The 5,965-nt window shown below is 32.7% G+C and overlaps 1 non-coding gene across 1 annotated transcript; it reads right to left on the bottom strand.

Moving 5' to 3' along the window:
• Positions 1-3,164: 3,164 nt before the first annotated feature.
• Positions 3,165-3,248, bottom strand: TRNAL-CAA (transfer RNA leucine (anticodon CAA)). Its single transcript has one exon. It is a non-coding gene; the product is annotated as a tRNA-Leu (tRNA).
• Between the last annotated feature and the right edge of the window lie 2,717 nt (positions 3,249-5,965).

The raw sequence follows: 5,965 nt of genomic DNA, 5'->3' as shown, positions 1-5,965 counted from the left end.
TTATTTTGGATACGACAGAAAAATGGCATGCACTAGAAGTTGGGAAAATGATGTCACTTTTGCAGGTCTGTAACCTTTTTTTGTACTTTAATAATTGGTCTCTTCTTAAATATTTTAGATGCTAATGGAAAATCTAGATGTTGGTGGTGGGGGGGGTCAAATGAGCTTCCACCTTCATGTGGTTGGCCATGATTACTAGAGAATATTAAACTATTCTTGAAACCAAGTGAAGCTCAATATTAACCTATGATTACATGACAACTAACTATGTGAATCTATAGGTGTCAGGTAATGCAGAAGGATGCCATAGTTCAAATGAAAAATGATTACAAATAGCCATTTACAAACATTTGTAAGACATGTTAAATCTTTGTCCCTTGTATTAGATTGGTTTTTAACAATTATGAATCCTTCTAAACGGAGATACTCTAGGACTGTTAGCTTCTTATAACAATATGGCAATTCATCCAACTTTACCTTGATAACTTGCTTTAGAGACTAAAGGTGGTATGGCAGCTCTCCATTTGCAATGTCCCTCCCCATGTCCCTCAAGTGATCAAGCATTCTTGTCCAACCATCTTCGTCCATCTCAACAATACGTCTATTGAAAAGAGTTCCCCAACCAAGTGTTCCATAAAACTCAACATCCCATGCTGCAATGGTCACACTTCTTCTTTCTCTAATGAAGAAACATGTTGCATCCAATAATATCTCCTTCTCTTAATTCCCTGGAGCATCATAGCTGACATTCAACTTCTTTGTGATGTTCTCATGGGGAATCCTTGAATACTTATTCAACATTTGTTGCCAATTTTTTAAAAATAATTCAGCAAGCTATCGCAATTGCGATGAATTGTTTCAATGGATAGCAATTGCACTTACAACATTGAGCTGTCACATACTCATCGCAAATGTGATAGACTATTTCGACAGATAGCCATCTCTCCCACAACATGATTGTCGCATACCTATCACACTTGCTACAGATAGCTCTCACAGCTAGTTGTCGGTCCAATGATAGACTAAAAGCTTAGCCTTTCATAATTGTAACAGTCTACTCTTGCAATTGGGATGGAAAGAAGATGAACTCTTTCCCTTGCCTATTCCAAGTTATGACAACTTCATTTGTCACAATTGTGACAGACACCCTTGCCATTGAATTTGTGACAACAAAAGTTTGACACTCATCCAACTAGAGCCAATTAATGGTACTGTCACTTGGGTGACAGGCGACCATTACAATTCAAGCCCAAATGTAGTAGTGATGAAACATAAGAAACTTACAAAGAAATGTACATAAGAAAAGATTCTAGACTTTTAGTCGAGTGTAATTAATAAGAAACACATTAAACATAAGGCTTGACAATTAGTAGCCACATTGGTGCAATAATTAAAAGAAGTCTATCAACATGCCCGACTGTGAAGCCTTCCAGGCTTTGGCCATATACAAGGAGTTCATGAAGTTAGAATGCAAGTTTGCATCCTATCCTACTTCTCAATATCTCATCTCATTCTCCCCCCTCTTTTCTTCTTTCTATAACCAAGCTTCTTATATAGCCAGCTAAGCCACAAGTCGACTAGTCAAGCATTTAATTATATTATAGGTCAAACCTAAGAAAAGTAAACCAAAACCAATGCTAAATAAAACATAAGGCAATGTGCACTTGAGGGCGAATTCACACGTGTTCTAGGAGTCAGCTCTTAACTTTATAACATGTTACAGTAACATAAGAAACCATGCCAAATAAAATAACATGCCTCACTAGAAGGAAATATGCCAAAATAGAGACCACAAAGAACAGTTCACAAATTGAGAAATACAAATGATCAAAGCTTGTGCTTTTAGGAGAAAAATCAAGGATAGGTCCTCATCATTAATTTAACTATGCATAACATGACACTGGCATCAACAATGACTACTTCATGAACAATAGACTGGTACAGAAAACAAGATATATTTTTGGTTGATGCAAGATTGCTCATAGACCGAAGATGCTCTTGCATCAATACAAGACGAAAAACAATTTTTTTATAGTAGTTCATCCAAAGAAGTAGACTACATCCACTCTCGTACAAATTCTACCAACAAATATCACAGTATTCTTAATTTCGTTTTACATCATATGTGTACACAACAACAAGTAGGGAAGATGAAACAATGGAATCTTCCTAAGCGCTAGTTAAGGAATGATTGGGCTTCATGTTGTCAGAATTGTTACACTTTGTTCCTCACACCATCATAAAATCCTTCTATTAATACATCTGAATCCTTCTCTGCAATACTCACTCTCAAAATTGCTCAACTTTTTATTAACTATAGTGGATGATCTGTTGCATAGTTGAATTATATCACAATATTTTTAGAGAGTATTTGAAATTACATAGACAAATGAATACCCAGAAATGAAAAATCTCTCAATGAAAATTACCACCATTGATTAAGGCTAAAAAAAGCGATGGGAAGAAATTATCTAGGAGTTCATACTAATAGTGTAGACACAAGGAAAGAAATTAATTGTTTTGTTTGCTAAGGTTGGTTTTATACAATGTAGACATTGGTGTGGAAAATGAAAGGTTCATATGTCTATGTAATGCTAAGAATAACACATTTATTGTCATTAGGATCCCATCATGTTATGCGTTGCTCACATTAGGAAAATATTCTAAAGATTTTTTTTGTGAAGTTTTTGGATTACTCTTCTTAAATGTTATGTTTTCAAACTTTCAAAAGTTAATTTGACTCTCTTTAGATAAATCAAATTATAATGATATAATGAATAATATATATTCAATTTTTTTTAATCTTTGGGTAAGTAGTCATGTGGAAGGGGTCTAGTCCTTAGCATTCTTTAGTTTATTGGAATGTCAAATAGAATATGTCCCTGCAAACACTTCTTATGGGGAGATCGAATACGATGAAATATTGTCATGATCGTTATGCTATATTGTAAACATTCTGTTTAAACATATATATATCCAAATCTTTCACACATACTTACTGTAACGATGAATGGCACCCATTCTCACCCAGATCTTCTGTGAAAAATAAAATAAGGGAGCTCAAAAATGAGAGAATATGGAAGAGACTTGATACGGGACAAAAATAAATGTCTCGATGCAGCTGATATTTGGACTATAGAAATATTATAAGTTATTCTTGTAAATGTCAGAAGTGGGGTTTGAACCCACGCCCTCGTTAGAGGACCAGAACTTGAGTCTGGCGCCTTAGACCACTCGGCCATCCTGACCATGCTTGCTATTTTGCAATTTTAAAAATAATTCAATATATTTCCAAAATTATGACATGTTAATGGCAAAAACGGTAAGTTCATGTTTGTTTACCTTTTTTGTTTTCTTTATTGATACCAATAGTTTTGAAGTGTGCATATATTGTGAAGGTTATGTTTTAGAAAAAGGTTTGGAGTTTGGTAAAGAGGTTGCTCGGAGAGTTCATGAGGTCATGATTGAGAATGATCATCCTATTGAAAGTCAAGAGATCTTTCCTTACTCATTTTCTTAGTGATCTTTCCTTGAAGGAACTCTATAGAGTATTTGGGATTCTTAAAAATATGACACACAAGCTCTTCCCTATTTGGAAGAATCACTGCTAACCAGAAAAAAATGAGATTAAGTAACAAGAGTCAAGGAGTTTAATCTAACGAGAGAAGTCAACTTAAAATAAACAATGCCATGTCATTAGCAATCTAAAATTATGCATACCATGCATGAAAATTAGTGATCAATGACTATACTATACACATCTAGGAAAATTATAGAGTGCCTTTTCTTCTAAACTATGTCCAATGAATGACTGTAAAAGATAATATACACAAATTAAATAGTTTGAATCATGTTCATCATAAAAGCATCTACTTCTTGTAGAATAATAATAACAATATAAGGTATAATCTATATTTAACTATATTCATACTAAAATTCCATAACTACCAAATAGTTAGCTCAAACATAATTACACCTTCAAAGGAAAATAATTAATTTTCACAAAAGGATTTACAACGTTGGAACTAGAGAGCAAAAAACATTATGAACCTTCACCTACTATTGCAACAATACGAGCTAGATTTAGTCACATCACTGGTAAGCATGTACCATAACTAAAAGATTCATTTAATAACAATAGAGTCACAACATTAAAATGAGAAAATATTTGAATTAGGAAATCTAAGATGACTACAAATTAACTTTGCATTTAGTTTGACAACAAACTCCTCAAATTTCTTTCAAAATAGTTAAATTCTATAGTGTAATACCCCTAAATTGGCACATTGGTATGCTGAACCAATTTCGGCCCGTTGATCTTACCTAAAGTCCTATTGTACTAGGCAATTTTTATTTCAACAATCTCTACTTGACCTAAGTGTCAAACGCAAAAAATCATTAATTTGCATTAATCACATACTTTATTTAATTCCTAAGTACTAATCAAATTAACTAAATTAAACCTATTAATTGAATTGGTTTAATTATGAATCCTAGTACTTTAATTAAATTGAATTCACCCCTTTAGCCAATATACATGAGGAATTAAATGTATTTGATTAAATTAAATATCCTCATTCTAATTATTGAATTAATTAGATTATTCATTTATGAGGTCATATTTAACCTTTTAAATCAAAGATCTCATATTATTCTCTCTCTTATGTTTAGAAATGGAAACACTGAGTGCAATGGAATTAAAAAGGGAATTAAGTCAGTTAATGCCTTATCACACTCATAAATAATTAGTTAACTACCTTTTTACAAAGGAATATTCTATCCTGATTGAATCTCATCTTCAATCTTGACCGTTCACTCTATTTGATCTTGAGCGTTGATCAAATTCTTGGATTCTATTTAAGAAACCCTCAACTCCTCATTTTAAAGGATGCACATGAATAATATCGAACTAATGCCAAATTGTTGACTCAATCATTTGCATTCATAGCTTATTGCTTTCACATTTGCAATTTCATATAGTTTAAAATGCATACATCTAGATTAATTGGCTTATTTTACTCTTAGATTAATATGCTCATCTAGTTTAATCTTGCATCTCATATAGATTAAAATCCTTTGTACTAGTGGTCTAGTTGCTGATCTCTTAACTCTAAGAGTGGACAACAAAATACAATTAGTTAGAAGGCAACATATTAGTTTGTTGGATCATTCTGGATGAATAATCCCATATTCATTTTAGGATGTTTCTAGCATATAAGGATCATGTTGAAGTGTTTGGTTAATTTAGAGGCCCACAATTAGCACATACATATCTGGCCTCCACTTTTGATAAATTTTCAACATTCTGATTTTTTGACATCTCTGTCCATACAATTCAATGATTTGTCGTGCAATAAAATCAATTCTTGTGTGAAGAGACATAAATCTCACTATAGTTCTACATTTTCTTGCGTGAAAAAGTGTATTCATGTTTGGTTTATCATGTGGTGCACAACATATTCTTATGTAGGTCTATGTAGGATTTTGTGCAAAACTTGACACCAGTAAAGACAAATTTCAATTTTTTGATTCTATTTTTCATGATGCTATTTGATCTAACACTTATTTTTGAAGCATTTTGGTTTCTAATTTTTGATAGCCTAACAATAGTGTGAAGATCATTTGTCAAAGATAACTTATCATGAACTCACAAAAAGTACTAACGGTTTGATTGCAAGATCCTTGCTCAAAGATTCGCATGTCAAAGAATGTATTCAAACCCACTCAAATGTTGTGTCTTTTTAATGATTTCTTACACAAATATTTTAATAGGGCTTGTGAACTTTGTAGGGTTCTAAACAAAGGAATAGGGGAGTATGCTCTTTTCTACTTGGAAGTGATGCCCAAGAGTAAATTAGAAACCTAGATGCCATTGGATGACAGTACCCAAGGAGGAAAGAAAGTTAGTGGTTCTCTCATACAAATATTTTTAATGAAGAGATGATGAATTTATTTTAGGAAAATC

The sequence above is a fragment of the Cupressus sempervirens genome, chromosome 11, assembly GCF_028749045.1.
Source record: "Cupressus sempervirens isolate cs-2001-9-10 chromosome 11, ASM2874904v1, whole genome shotgun sequence".
Classification (NCBI taxonomy): Eukaryota; Viridiplantae; Streptophyta; class Pinopsida; order Cupressales; family Cupressaceae; genus Cupressus; species Cupressus sempervirens.
Note: the sequence above shows the minus strand (reverse complement) of the source record. Positions and strands in the feature narration are given on the sequence as shown.